The sequence below is a fragment of the Choloepus didactylus genome, chromosome 16 (genome assembly GCF_015220235.1).
Source record: "Choloepus didactylus isolate mChoDid1 chromosome 16, mChoDid1.pri, whole genome shotgun sequence".
NCBI classification, from domain to species: Eukaryota; Metazoa; Chordata; class Mammalia; order Pilosa; family Megalonychidae; genus Choloepus; species Choloepus didactylus.
Genome location: NC_051322.1, coordinates 68,546,922 through 68,563,129, shown reverse-complemented (window position 1 = coordinate 68,563,129; position 16,208 = coordinate 68,546,922).

The following is a 16,208-nucleotide window of genomic DNA, read 5'->3' as shown; positions in this document are numbered from 1 at the left end:
GGGTACAGGAAGGCACAGCTCCCTGAATGGGCAGCTCTCCAGCCTGCAATCCCAGAACCACCCTTGAGCTTTAGTTCTGTGCTAGATACATAGCAGGTAAGCGTTTTGTAAAAGTCCAACAAGAGGAGGCCCTGTGAGTCCATTTGAATAATATTTAAAAGTTGCAAACTGGATAGGGTGGTGGTAGAAGCCAGGTGGTATCCTTGGAGTGGAAGGAAGAGGTATTCAAAGTAGAACATGATTAAAGCTTCGACAGAAGCGCTAAGCCCTAAAGCCTCGGTGTGGGAAATACCGAATAAGATGAAAGAATGAGGTCATCTGTTAGAGGAGGTTTCACTGGAGCTGGGACTTGGAGGAACGTGCAGGATTTTGGAGACAGGAGGGAAGGTCTGGGCATGGCTCAGCACGCGGCCTGGGCAAGTTCATGGGCAAGTCCGAGTGTCCCCGATAGCCGGCTAATTCCACCTGTCCAAAGAGCTCTCTCAAGGCGCTGGTGGCACCTTGGCCGTGAGGTCATCTTGGCACTTCCTCAGAGCGGCAGCAGGCCCCTGCCTGGCCCTCAGGAGCACAAGGGGCCCTTCCAGTGCCGACAAGGCCACACGCTGCCCCTCCCCTGGGCTCTAAGAGCCGCCAACAGCCTGGCATAATCCGTGGACGCCCACGGCCTCGGCCAGTTCCTTGGTGGACAGAGTCTCCTAGTCACCTGGTGAAGGGCAGGGAGAGGCCGAAGAAGGGGGAACTGACAGGAGAAGGGCTGGGGAGGGCTACCGGACAACAGGAACGAGACTGGAGCACTCTGCCAGTACGTCTCGGGGGCGCCTGGCTGCCGGGGAATTGGAACCTGCTCAGCCGGCATCTGTCTCCGGAGCGTCACATGCACGGTCATTTTCCTCCACACCATCACATGTCATAGACGAGTGGACACTGGGGCACCAAGAAATCCAGAGAGGCTTCCAAATTCATACAGTTAGTCATCGGCAGAGGTACAACCAAGATCTGATCAGAGTCCAAGGCCCATCTGTCCCCTGCCAACCTCTGGCAGTTATGGACGATCGTCCTCTAGCCTAAGCCAGCAGAACCTGTCCAGCCACCCTGTCTCCAGTTTTTCTCCTTCTCCTTTCTTTTACATCCCGTGAGGGGACCCAGCTTCAATTTGAACATGGCTATTTATAGCAACATAATTAGCAGCAAAGCTCCATAAGGCAAAGAGTAAGTCCTTTTGTAACTTCATCATCTCTAAGTGCCCCGACAACAGTCTGATCAATGTGGATTTTATCTTAAGGTCAGACGGTTTATTGCATCTGAAGCTTCCGTCACAGAAGACTAATAAAATTGTGGCTGCTAATGGAAGTTTCATTTCCTTCTTAGCTTTTCTCCCTTCCTTCCCCCTCTCTCTCTGTGGGACGTGCCCCTCCCCCAACAGATATCCCCTCCCCACCTCCCATACAGCAGCCTCTGCTGGTGATCTCAGTACCTGAGAGCCTTTGTGGAAAAGTGGTTTATAAATAATCCAGGAGTCCGTCCATGTTGTACTCCAGCTAGTTCATAGAGAAGCTTTTGAGGGAGAAATTCTGTGGTTGTAGTGGGGGGGGGGGTGCCATAGGAGCCTTTCTGTAGGAAGAAGAGCCATTTGTGTATTTTAAGAAGGATAAGATGTTAAAAATGCAATAACATTGTGGGAACCCTGGGCCCCCAAGTGCCTTGAAGACTGCACATAGCAGTTTGCTTGACCTAGGGCAGTTAATGTTGGACCTCCTCTCCTTGTAAAATCAGGCCTCCGTGCTAAATATAATCTATAACTCCCTCCTCCCTGAGACTCCCTGAGATACTATTATCTACAAGATAATCTATAATCCTCCCCTTCTCCCTATTGATTACAATCATCCCTCCCTATGTTTCAAGTCCGCCTTATGCTCTCATACCCACTGGAATGTTGAGTCCTTATAACCAGCTTGTTCAGCACCCCTCAAAGGGTGTAGTATCTTCATGTTGAGCTCTGAACCTGCCACCATTCAGAGCAGCTCCTGAATCCATTGGGAGAAGCTCCTGATTTCAGGGCAATGTGACTCAACTTCCCATCCTGTCAGTAAGCCCCATAATAAAGGCTCATGTCTCAGAACGTGTCTGGGGCTTTCTTTGGTCCTTTGGCTACAAAAGCCCTTTTGGGCCATGACAAACATTGCTTCTGCAAATAAGACATGCAATCTGCCTGGTTTGTTTCCCTCTGATTTCCTAGAGTCCATATCTCTTCTCTGTCCCCGGCTAAATTCCTTATGAAGACACCAAGACCAAGCTGCAACCATCACTGCAGCTTAATTTGTGACTTTTGAATAGACCTCTTCTGAGGACAGAGTGGTTACAGAATCTCCCTGGAGAGAAAATCCTTGTAGCTCACCTGGGTGTGAGCCTCACCCTCACAGGTAACCCTCTGCTGAGACAGTGGAAGCAGGAAGCTGGTGGGGTCTACCTGCAATAAGCCAGAGGAATTTCCTTCCAGGGCTTCCAGGGCTTGGAATTGGGTCATTTTCACCAAATGCTAAGGGAGGGTCTGTTGGCTGGACCAAGGCCTCAAGGCCCCAAGGCCCCAAGGCCTTGGCAAGCTCTCACTGGGCTCCCTGAATCAACACTGACCCCGCCAGGTTGCTAGTCACCATGGCAACCTGAGTGGCCTGCAAGGAGGAAGGCCAGGCAGCTGTACGTTTGCATGGGGGCTGTGGTGGGCTCAGGGGTTCCAGAAAAGGCTGAGTGTAAACCAGACCTACAGCATTTTTTTTCAAATGAAGGAAAAATTATAAAGTGGTAAATGATGAAGGAAATTGCACAAAGGGCGGAGAAAAGGAAAGGTAACAGTAAAAATCTGAAAGTGACCAGCCAGCTACTGGGCATTACAAATGAAGGGTTGGGATAGTAAGAACATAACATCATGGTAGAGTTTTGAAAACTCCCCAAGGGGAACAGGGAGAAAGGAAATGAAAGAGTCTAAGGCAACTGCCTGGGGGCAAGAAGTGAGGGGAGGGGGTGCAGGATGGGGAGAGGAGAGTATAGAGTGAGGGAGGAGCAGAGAGTGACCTTGGCCACGACAAAACCAGACATGTTGGAAATAAAAGAGCTGCAGCCACCGTGGGCATCCAGGGCAACACGCCAACATTTTTATATTTGGCGCTAACAGACGGCTAGAGACTTTTTTTACTGTCTTGAATTTAAAGTATTTCTTCCTACGAAATTAGACCTTTCTTGTAAAGTAAAATTGGATTGAATTTAAGTGGCAGTTGCAAGTAGTCTTCACAAATCATGCCAGGCACAATATACAAAAAAAGTGCTCGGCTGGTTCTGAGCAGGCAGATCAGCAGGTGTTCATTGCTCTTATCAAATCTGTTCTCCAAGTGATCACTCGTATTTCCCTGGTGAGAGAGAAGATATTTTGGCTCTCACAGTTGAAGTAAATTAGACGAGTCATGGACAGCCTCCTGGGCATTATAATTGGAGTCTAAACAGGTCAGCTCTGAGACAGTCTCCAGGCTTTCTGATTGTCTTTCTGTTTGTCTTGCTAAAACACCATGTAATGGGTTGGCTTAGGCAACAGAACTTACTGGCTCAGGGTTTTGAGGCCTGGAGAAGTGCAAAATTGAGGCATCAGCAAGGTAATGCTTTCTTCCCCAAGACTGTGGCATTCTGGGGCTGGCTGCTGCCGATCCTTGGCTCTCGGCTTTTCCATCACCTGGCAATGCACATGGTGGCATCTTTGCCTTTCTCTTCTGAGCTCTGTGACTGCCAGCTTCTGGCTGCTCCTGGTGGCTTCTCTCTCCATCCGACTTTCACTCTGTTTATAAAGGACCCCAGTAATCTGCAGTAGAGCCCAATCTGATTTGTTGGGCCACACTTGATCTGGAGTAACATCTTGAAGAAATCTTATTTGCAATGATCCACCCACAACAGAATGCAGACCAAGACCAGGAACATGTCCCAGCTGGGGTCACAAGTCAATCCACCACACATAGGTTAAACAGAAAAGCCCTAATGAGTGACAAAGACCCGTATTTACCTTCTCCATAAATTCATCGAAGAGAAGAGTCAACAGAACCATGTTATTGTTTCCCAAACAGTGAAACGATGCCAAAATTCTGTTTAGTTTGTGCTAAATGTTTGGATTCATTTTTAAGCAAGTCATTAGCCATATGGGAATCTTTCTTACTGTGCCAATAAATCATGTTGTCCAAAATTTGAAAGAATGCTCCATTCTAGAACTTGCTCTCACACGCCCTCTGAATTTCTTTAGAAGATGCTACAAAAAGTTGTCCGGTAAAACATAAAGTCAACACATTCTGTGGGTTGATTTTAATTTATGTTTTGCTCCTTGGAATTGATGCAGGCAATGGTGTTGGTGTCTGCTGCTTTCTGGGAATTGTCACCTAGGGAAGCCCATAGATCTCACCCTCTATGATTTTTTCTCTGAGGCTCTGTCTGCTCAAAGACTCTGGGTTCCTTTGCTGTCATGAATTGGCATTTATCTCTCTATAAGAACATTTCAAGAGAGTATCCAGAATATATAAAGAGCCCCTACGACTCAATAAGTAAAAGGAAGACAACGCAATAGAAAAATGGGTAAAAGATGGGGGAAAACATATTAAAACCATAATGAGATACTATCCCATGTCCATCAGAATGGATAAAATAAAAAAGATAGACAATTGCAAGTTGTTAAGAATATGGAGTAGCTGGTACACTCAACACAGTAAACTGGTGCCAAAACTTTGGGAAACTTCTTTGGCAGTATCTATAAAAGCTGCATACACATACCCTATGTCCCAGCAATTATACTCCTGGGTATACACAACAAAAATATGCACCTATGTTCACCAAAAGAATGAATAAGAATGTTTGTATCAGCCCTAGTTTTAATAACTCCACATTATCCAAATGTCCATCTCAAGGAGAATGGATAAATTGTGGTTCACTCACACAACGGTTACTATGTACTCTGATTCCCTGCAACACTACGGATAAATCTCACGAACACAACCTCGAGTGAAAGAAGCCAGCAGGTATGCTAGAATGATTCATTTATATGAAGTTCAAAATGCAGGAAACAAATCTGTGGAGTTAGAAGTGAGGATATGAGGGATCTTCTGAGGTTCTGAAAATGCTCTATTTCTTGTTGGGGGGTTGAGGGGCCAGGGGCTGGTTCCATAGGTATAATCACTTTGAGAAAATCTATCGCCGTACAACTTATGATCTGAGTCCTTTTCTTTATAAATGCTACACTGCAATGAAAGTTACCAAAATGAAATAGAATAGAACCAACCCAAAATGCCTCCAGGTGGGCCCGCTGCCGCACTCCCTCCCACCCTGAGAAGCCTTGCCCCCTCCAGTTCAGTCCTGGGACCCTGGTCCTCTGGTAGCCCAATGGCCCCTCCAAGAACTCTCTCCGTAAATCAAAGACCAAGGAGGGAAGTCAGAGGCAGGTGAGTGTCTTTTTCTATATCCTCAACCTAATCCTTATCTGACCATAGTTCTACAGCAAGAGAAGCCATGCTTTACTTCTAGCTGCTCTAAGTTAGATGCTAACCCTTTAAGGCATCCTTGCCAAGCTACACACAAAATTCAGCTCCCTTATTGCACTCACTTGAATTCTCCTTCTCAGAGAGGCATACTTCCCGCCTCCTTGTTCTTCACACTGTAACTGAGGTCCTTGTGTCCTCCTCAAACTCCTTTCCCAGGCTCACGGGGACTGGGGGGCTTTGTGGAAACTGGGAGCATGGCGCCCCTGGGACCAGTTTCCCACCTCCCTCTTCTCTCTGTCACTAACAGCCCCTGCTCCTTTCCTCAGTGGGTCCCGCGGTATCTGCCCACAGTCAGGGAAGCCAACTATGAGTGTGGTTCACAACTAAAATTCAAAAAGCAAAAGCCAAGTAGATTCGGTGAATAAAATATGGATTTGTCTTCCTTAAGTGGCACCTGTTCAGGAAGCAAACAATAAAGTTGATTTGAATTTACTGGAAGAATTATCTTTAACACGTTTCTTGTACTTTGCTCACTTCTAACGCTTCTTTATGCTTCAAAATCTGTGTTTAGGAAAATTCCCAGGCATTCAAACTGAATTCATTAGGTCTGTTCAAATTACTGCTAAAATAGAGGGCATCATTCTAAAAATTTATGTTTCTCTTCTAAATTATACCATTTATTCAAATGATACATTTTAATTATGTAGACTTTTATATGTAGCTGAAGCATTAAGAAAAGATTCTAATTTAGAAGTAATTCTAAAATGTATTAGTTATTTTAACCCGTAGAATTTTTTTCCAATTCAGTTTTATTGAGTTACAGTCAGATACCCTACAGTCATCCACAGTGTACAATCAGTTGTTCACAGTACCATCATATAGCTGTGCATTCATCACAATTTTTGAACATTTTCATTACTCCAAAAAAGAGTAAGAATAAAAATACAAGTAAAGAAGAACACCCAAAACATCCCATTCCCCTCACTATTCATTTAATTTTTTTAACTGAAATATATTCACATACCATACACTCATTCAAAGTGTAAAACAATTGTTCACAGTATCATACAGCTGTGCAGGCAATCTGCAGTATTTTAATAAGTGCCGTAGCACCCCCTACTGGATAGCTTTCATTATTGCAGAAGCACTTCAGAGATGAGTCCAGTACCACTAAAATATGTCATTGGATATACAGACCAGATTATTTCCCCAGGGATTTGAGGTTGCTTAATGAATATACACATTAATATAAAGTAGGAAAATAAACTGCAATTCAAGCTTATAATTATTCAACAACACCCCTTCGTTAAAGATAATAATGGATTCCAGAAGAGGTTTCTTAAGTGATCCGTTTGAGTTGAAAGTGTGACACCAGAGCCCAGTGAGGACAATTTCTGGAAGCCAGAGAGGCGGGTTTCCTTGTCCAGTTCATATGAGTATGTGCTTTCTTGAGCTGGCAACTGATACTGAAGAAAGGAATGAAAAGACTGACTTCTGAACTACATTCCACTGAGGTTTTGATCAAGTTGAACAGCAGATATTTGAAGCATGTTATCAATTTCAACAGCTTGGAGGGTGGGGATTTTGTGTTGCTAAGATCAATCCATATGTTTAAAAAGCACCGAGCAGAGGGTAGGGCTGCCTTCATTTTGATGGAAAATAGAAAGTCAAGTGCAAACGCCAGCCTGAACAGGTTGTCTCATGCTAACCCACTCAGCCCTGTCTTCGTATTCAATTGATTCACAATCACAATTTTTCTATTGGCTCTTCTAAAATGCGCGGCAGTAAGTTATTTTGGGATCAGTCATGGGGGAAAGAGAAGGGAAATACTACTAAAAGAGCAGGGCCAGCCTTAACCACCTTTATTTTGTTGTCTCTTTTACTCTTCACAACAATCCTTCAAACCTCCCTTGTAAGTGAACACGCCCAGGAGGCTGCCAGGGGTCAGAAGCCTCAGTTGCTGCAGGTGGCGGCCCCACAGATCTGCCTGGCTCTGGCATCCGGGCACTCTCATGAGGCCACCAGCCTATCCAGGGTGGAAAACAGGCTGGAGAAGCAGCTCGTGGGCCACAGTCCTGATCACAAGGACAGAGTGCACATGGACAGGGTGCATGTGGTTTGTGCTTTCTCCTTGCAAACACAGGGACTGGATGGGCCAGTGATAAGTGTGCATAACTCTTTCTTTTGTGCACTTTGAATACATGTCTAAATTTTTCCTCCCTGCTATCCAGTCTCTCCTGACCAGGATCCATATGTAGGCTGATTCCATAATTAAACTAGTTTATCCTAGAGCTGCTTATGTCACTTCTGTTGGTCTTAACATTTTTTTTCGGTAATTTGATTTAATAAGCTTTTAATACAGGGCCAAAGAAATCTAAGTACATTGTAGAATATTGTAGAATATTCCCGAATTCCTTGATCAGGATGATAAGAATCTTTTGTATAGTTACACTTTTCCAGTTGAGAGTAAGCTATGCAGTGTTTCATGGGCGCCATAGAATTATTTGGTTCCCCATCAATCACCTAATGGGTTTTAATAGGCATTCTATTAAGAATTTACACACAGTACAATTTACCTTGTTTAGTATGCAGTTCTGTGAGTCCTGACAAACATAAGCAGTCATGTAACCATCAACACAATCTAGATATAGAATAGTCTATCTCCACAAAAAATTCTCCATGCCCTTATGTATCCAACCCCCACTCCTACCCCAGCCCCTGGCAACAACTGATCTGTTTCTGTCCTGGTAATTCTGTCTTTTCCGTGATGTCATATAAATGGAGCCACACAATAATCTGCCTTTTGAGTGTGGCTTCCTAACATAATGCATGTGAGACTAGTCTGTGAGGTTGTGTGGGTCAGTAGTGCACGCCTTTTGCAGCTGAGCAGTATCCCTTTCCACGGCTATACCATGGGTTGTTTATCCCCCTTTCCCAGATGAGGGAAATCTGAGTTGTGTATTACCTTCCTAGGGCCACCGTAACAAATTACCCCAAATGGGGTGGCTTAAAACAACAGAAATTTATTCCCTCCCATCTGGTGGCCAGATGTCCAAAATGGAGGTGTTGGAGGGCTGTGCTCCCTCTGACACCTGTGAAGGAGAACGCTCCCTTGTCTCTTTGCAGCTTCTGGCGATCGTGGCCATCCTTGGACTGCCTTGACTTGTAGTTGCATCTCTCCAATCTCTGCCTCCGCCATCACGTGCTGCTTTCCCTGTGTGCTTCCAAATTTCTCTCCTCATAAGGACATCAGCCACTGGATTTCGGGCCTGCCTAAGCCAGTGTGACCTCATCCTCACTTGATTGCATCTGCAAGGACCTTATTTCCAAGTAAGGTCACAAGCACAGGTACGAGGGCTTAGGACTTAAACAGATCTTTTTTTGGGAACCCAATCCAACCCTCAATAGCCTGCCCTCTGGTCCCCCAAAGTTCACGTCCTTCCTAAGTGCAAAACACATTCATCCCATTCCAATATCCCCCAAAGTCTTACGCCATTCCAGCATCAACTCTCAGTCCAAAAGTATCATCAACTCATCAAGTCCCAAATCTCATCTTATAAATCATCTAAATCAGTTATGGGTGAGCCTCTTGCCCTTGATCTTAGCCAAAAGGTTGTGAAGGGATTGGGTGAGCCTCTGGGTGTGCTCTATCCTGGGGCAAAAGTCCTCTCCACCTGCAGAACTGTGAACCTAGAAAACAAATTATCTGCTTCCAAAACACATTGGTGGGACAGGAATAGGGAAGACATTCCCATTCCAGAAGGGGGAAAATGTAAGGAATGGAGCAGTCACTAGTCCAAAGCGAGTTTGCTATCCAGCTGTGCAAATTTCATTGGGTGGCTCCAGGCTTGGATTGCTGGTTGCATGGTAAGTGCATGTTTGACTTTACAAGAAGCTGTCAAACTGTTGTCCTTAGTGGCTGCACCATTTTGCATTCCAACTAACAACATATGAGATTTCCATTTGCTCCCTATAACTCCCAGTATTTGGTATTGTCAGGGTTTTTGTTTTGTTTTTTCCCCATCGATTAGGTTTGCAGAGGCATTTCATTGCGATTTTACTTTGTTTCCCTAACGACAAACAATGCTGAACTTCTTTTCATGTGCTTGTTAGCTATCCTTACCTTTTCTTTGGTGAAGTGGCTGCTCAAATGTTTTGCCCATTTCTTAATTGGGCTTTTTGTTTGCTTATTATTGAGTTTGAGAATGGCTTATTCTTATATTCTGGATACAGGTCCTTCATCAGACATGTAATTTGCAAATACATTTCTCCCAATCTGTGGCTTCTTTTCTCTTTCCCTTAATAGTGTCTTTTGAAGAGCATGTCTTGATTTTGATGAAGTTCAGTGTATCACTTTTTTCTTTTATGAGTCATGCTTTTGGTGTGTATCCAAGAAGTTTTTGCCACAATCTGAGGGTAACAAAGATTTTCTCCTGTTGTCTTCTAGAAGATACATGGTTTTAGGTGTCACATTTAGGTCTATGATCTATTTTGTCTTAATATTTGTACAGGGTAAGAGATACGGATTAAGGTTCATTTCTTACATATGGATGCCTAATTACTCCAGCATCATTCATTGAAAAAACTTCCCTTTCTCTATAGAATAGCTTTTTTCACATTTGTTCAAAAGCGATTGACCATATATGTGTGGGTCTATATCTTGACTCTGTTTCACTGATCCAAACGTCTATCCTTTCTTTCCCACTGTCTTGATTACTGTAGATTTAGAGTAAGTCTTGAAATCAGGTAGTGTGTGTCTTGGAACTTGGTTCTTTTTCAAAATCGATTTGTCTATCCTAGTGCCTTGCGTTTCCATGTAAATGTTCGAATCAGCTTGTTGATTTCTATAAAATATCCTGTAGAGATGTTGATTGAATTGGTATTATATTGATGGTTAAGTTTGGGGAGAATCGACATCTTAACTACATTGAGCCTTCCAGTCCCGGTTATTTCTCCATTTATTTAGGTCTTTTTAAAGTTTGGAGCACATAGATCTTGCATATATTTTGTTAGATTTGTACCTAAGAATTTCACTTTTTGGTGTTATTTAAATGTACTTACAAAAATTTCAACCTCCAGTTGTTGATTTCTAGTAAACAAAAATACAGTTGAATTTGTATATTGACTTTGTGTCCTGCAGCTTAACTAAACTCAATTATTCTAACAGCTTTGTTGTAAATTCTTTGTGATTTTCTATGTAGATAATTATGTCATCCACGAATAGAGCCAGTTTTGTTGTATTTCTTTCTTTCCCTCTAATTCTTTTTCTTGCCTATTGCAGGGTAGCATATTTAGTATGATGTGTGATACGAGAGTAAACAACCTTGCTTGTTCCTAACTTAAAGGAACAGTAATTGGTTTTTCACCATTAAGTATGATGTTAGCTGTTGGTTTTCTGTGCATTACTTTTACCAAGTTGAGAAAGTTTCCTCCTCTTGAACAAATTTTGGCAGTTTGTTCCTGTCAAGGAATTTGTCCATTTTACCTAATTTGTTAAATTTATGCAGTTAGTGGTATCCCATTAATGGAATGTTTCAATGTGCATTGTCTTTAGGGTCTGTAGTGATGTCCTCTCATTCATTCCAGATACTGGTAACTTACATCTTCTATTTTTCATGATGAGTTTGGTTTGGCTAGAGGTTGATCAATTTTGTTGATCTTTTCAAAGTTCCAGGTTTTGGTTTATTGCTTTTTATCTATTTTATGTTCTTAATTACACTGATTTATGCTTTATCTTTATTATTTCCCTCCTTCTGCTTGCATTGGATTTAATTTGCTCTTCTTTTCCTGATTTCTTAAACTGGAAACTTAAGTTACCCATGGTCCTCCTCCTTTTCTAACATAAGCACTTAATGCTATAAATTTCCCTCTGTACTTGACTTTAGCTATATCCCACATATTCTGATGTTTTATTTGCATTTTCATCCAATTAAAAATATTTTCTAATTTCTTTGACTTTTTTTTTTTTTGACATGTGGGTTATTTTAAAGTGTACTACTTATTTCTAAACATTTGGAGATTTTCCAGATAGATTTCTGTTAATAAATTTCTAGCTTGGTTCAGTTACTATCTGAAAACATACTCAGCATAACTTCATTTCTTTTAAATTTGTTCAAGTTTGCTTTATGGCCCAGAATATCATCTATCTTGGTGAATATTTCATGTGTATTTGGAAAAGAATGGATATTCTGCAGTTGGATGGAGTTCATTTAAGTTGTTCAGGCCTTCTATTTCCTTACAAAGCTTCTATCTACTTGTTCCATTGGTTATTGAAAAATGAGAGTAGAACTCTCTCACTGTAACTGTGGATCTGTTTATTTCTCCTTTCATTTTTATCAGTTTTTGCTTCATGTATTTTGAAGCTCTATTGTTAGGTGCATACACATTTAAGGCTGTTTTCTTGGTGAACTGAAACCTGTAGTATTATATAATGTTCTTCTGTTCCTGAGAGTGTTTCTTGTTCTGAAGTCTGCGTTGTCTGATATTAATATAACTGCTCCAGCTTTCCTTTGATTAGTGTTTTCACGACATCTTTTCCAACCTTTTACTTTTATCTGTCTTTATATTTAAGTTTGTTATAGACAGTATATAGTATCTTGCCTTTTTATACAATCTGACATCTCTGCTTTTTAATTTGTAAGCTTAGACTGTTTATACTTAGTGTAATTATTGATATGGTTGGGTTAAAATCCACCATCTTGCCAGCTGTTTTCTATTTCTATTTTCTTTTAAAACATATTTAAAATCAGTACACATGCTGTAATCACACTAGTGATTTTTAGCAAATTAAAGTGACAAAAAATTTGAACACAAACTTAGGATCGCCTTCCAGTTGACAGGAAGTTAATAGCCCACTGAGTGGTTATTACAAATAAATAAGGAACATGCTACTATATATTTAAGCCAAAGTAGTAATAAATATTTTAGAAGATGGTGAGAGAAGACAGCAAGGAGTCTAAAGACCTGGGCTCTGTTCTAGCTCTATCCCGTAAGTTCTGCAGGTCTGGGCAAGTTACTTAATCTCTCTGGACCCAGTTAAGTAGAGAAAAATAACACTACGAGCAATTACAGACACTACCTCTAAATCATGGGTAGAGTCAGGAAAAAATCTCTCCATTTGGGAAAAATACTCCAGAGAAGATGGGATTTCTGGAAGTGCTTGGCTGATAAAAGTTGATTTAATAATAGTCACAAGTAACCTTGGGAGTATTTTTGTAGACAGGGAGAATAATTTGAGTATATATATATATACAAATCAGAGACTGCCAGAATCCAAATGAGGAATTTTGGCATTTCAACTAAGGCAGAAGATTGGAGAGGATTCAATTCAATGGGGTTTGAAGACCAACCGGAAATAGCGGGTAGAAAAGGGAGAGGTCTAGGATGACTTCCAAGTTTCAGATTTGGGAAACTAGATTGATGGTGGTTCCTTTCATTGAGATATGGTATACAGGAGGACAAGTTGGAAGGGCTGGTTTACAAACAGAAGGTAATATCAGTTTTAAATCAATGTCAATTGATTTTGAGATAACTATGGCAAATCAAAGTGGATATGCCTCTAGGTAGCTTTACTACATACATACTTTATATATTTGGAGCTCAGACGTGGCATGGGCTATAGATCTGGAAGTTGTTAGCACATAGGTTGGAACCACAGATATGGGTAAGTGTATTAAGAAAAGTAGTCTAGAGGACAGATTGCTGGTAGGTTACTGAGGATGCTTTCAGCTGTAAGGAAAACCCCAAATAAAATTGGTGTAAATTATCATTTCACATAACAAGAAAACCAAATATTCAGGGTCGTTAACTCAGCAACTCTATAACTGAAGGTCCTGGACTTTTTCCATTTTTTTCTCATCTATCATCTCAAAGTTTTGACTGTTTTTTTAGGCACAATTCCTCTATAGTTCCATATCTCAATGAAAGGAACCACCATTTACCTAGTCTAGCTAATTACTGAGCATTTTCCGTGTGCCAGCCATCATTACTGGAGCTTTACAGACATTATCCCCATTTCTTGAATGGAGAAACTGAGGCACACAGAAGTTAAATAACTGGCCAGAACGCTGCACAGTGGTAAGTGGTAAAGATTGAAACTTGCACAACCTGGGCCCCACTCCTGGCCACAACACACCACTGCTTGTGAAAAAATCTTACTCTAAGGGACGGCTAGAAAACTGAGGGTTTGTCATTTGAGGGGCCCCTAGCACTCAAAGGCTCTATAGGGTTAAGCGCTTGTAGAGACATCAAGCCTGTCACTGCTTGTCCACTGGGTTGAGCACAACCAGGCTGTTGGTGACTTTGGTGAGAAGCCTTTTTGTGGAGAACTGTGGCTGGAAGTTAAGACTCCAGGGAACTGAGAAATGAACAAGGTGTGAGAGTGGAGATGGCCAGTGCGAATGGCTCCTTCAAGGAGACTAGCTTCAGAGGAGAAAGACAGGAGCTCCAGAGGGGAAGGACAAAGGAGACGTTTTTGAACTTTTGAAATTTAAGCTAATTTCAGTCAAGGGGAAAGGGTTAGCAGAGAGAACTTGAACATACAGGAGGGGGCAGGTATTTGCTGGATCACAGCTCCCGAGGTGGCGAAAAAAGACATCCATCCAGGGCACACTCGAGACAGACATTTGCATGTGGTGACTGTATGTCTGAGGTAGGAGGTGGGGTCATCTCCTGAAAGCGAGGAGAGGCCAGGCCCTGAGAAGACTGTGGACGTCATGAAACAGCAGATGGCTTTGTCCCAGGCTGAAGACAGCCATGGCCAAATGGGAATATGTCCCCGCTGGCTGAGGTCTTCAGGTTTCTTTCTAAATCACCCCCCTCCCCCCGACAAGATCCTCCTTCAGGTATCCACTGCCTTCCTGTTCCCGTCTTGCCTGCTCCATTTGAGGCAGGACTGATGATCCAATTACTTTGTACTTGTTGGGTAACAGATGACACTTTGATGAGAATTCAAAATGAATTACTTATACCAAAACCTTTTGTTTCTAGCTATTGAATGAAAAGCTGTTTTCCAAGTTAAAGGGCATTTCTGCAAGTTGGCTAGAGGCTCTTAATGGGCTATAAGGGCCCCTGATATAACCCTAGGCTTGACAAGCTGACTCCAAAGGTAAAGCTATTGGTACCTTGGGACTGGAGGGGGAAAGTCTGAGAAGGACTTGGACACCACAGTCTCTTCCCAGGAGAGCTCCAGAGCTAGTTCCTTGGGCTAGCCATCAGTGCATGTTTTGTTATTCAATACTACTTTTTTCCAAGGTGTGCTCTGGTCACAAATGTAGACAGCTTTTGAATATACTGTCCGTCATGTTTCTGCCTTGCCACCAATCAGCAGATTAGTCATTTTTGAAGGCCAAGGAAAAATACTGCTTCTCCTTCCCCCATTCTCCCACTGGCCTTGATCTCTCCCGTGCTCTCACAGGACTTTGCCTGTTCTCCTATTATCCAGGTAAGCTCTGGCTTGCATTCCAGTATGGACCTGTCTCTTGCACTTGAAGAACTCCTTAAGGGAAGGGGCTGCGGTATTTATTTCTGTCAGGGTCTTCTACAGGACTCAAACACAGGGCCTGGCATATAGCAACCGCTAAATAAACTACAGGACTGCGACATAAATAACAGGCCCATATACCATGTCTTGACCAGTTCCTAACTGCAGTTTGTGGACCTAATTGTAAATTGTAGGCAAGAAATAATCTTTACAAGCACTTTCTCTTTCTCTGGTAATGTAAGTCACTCATGAAGAAAAGAAACAATTAAGTTTAGGTTGTTTGTTTTACAGCTAGAGAGCAACCAGGCTAATCTCGTTTTGCTGTGGTATCAACTAATATTCACCCCTCACATTTCAAAACCTTTTAACCACTATTTCTTTTTAACCTAAAACCACCTGCCAACTTGAAAACTCACCTAAAAGACCCAGGAAGTAGAAAAAAAGGAAGGGGTGGAGATCAGAGCACACGGAACAATCTGCTGTTGCCCTCCTGTGAAGTACTTCAATCAATCTCCACGAATGGAATCGCAGTACAAAGTACTAGTAATCTCCATGAAGAAGAGGAACTGCAACTAAGTTTAACAGCCAGTTCTCAGACTAGAAATAGAATTTTGTGGCCATAACAAAATTTACAGACATGGGGCCTGAGGAGATTTTTACTTGTACTTTCTTGGATTCTGGATCCTCTTCATCTATATGGATAATTGAAAATTAATTTCATAACTGTATCTACTTATCTCAGCATTTCTGGGAGACTGAAATGAGACATTAAGCTAGGACAATGAGCTATAAAAATGTCAAGTATTATTTACAACTTTTAAAAGGAGAGTTAAAATTGAGAGACTGAGTTTTAGCTTCCCATGTGATGGTAGAGGTTCCTACTGGGCCATCATGTGGGCACGACAGGCCACTAATGGTCGTAAAACTACCACTTGTGAAATGGATACCAAATAACCAGCCCCTAAAAAAGTTGTTACAGGAGAATAGTATGGAGAGCAAAAAGAATCCTGCTCCTACTGTCTCAAAACCCCACCCACTGATTGCTACAACTATAGATGATGGACACAAATGCAGGAACTAACCTGGAGGGGGAGATGTAAAATAGAACATACCTTTCTGACTTAGCTACAAAGGCTCGTGGCAGACAGAACTGCTTTTCTTGAACTCATCTTTGAGGATGTTGTGGGAGCACTCCTGACGCCAAGTACTCCATCAGCCAGGAAAAC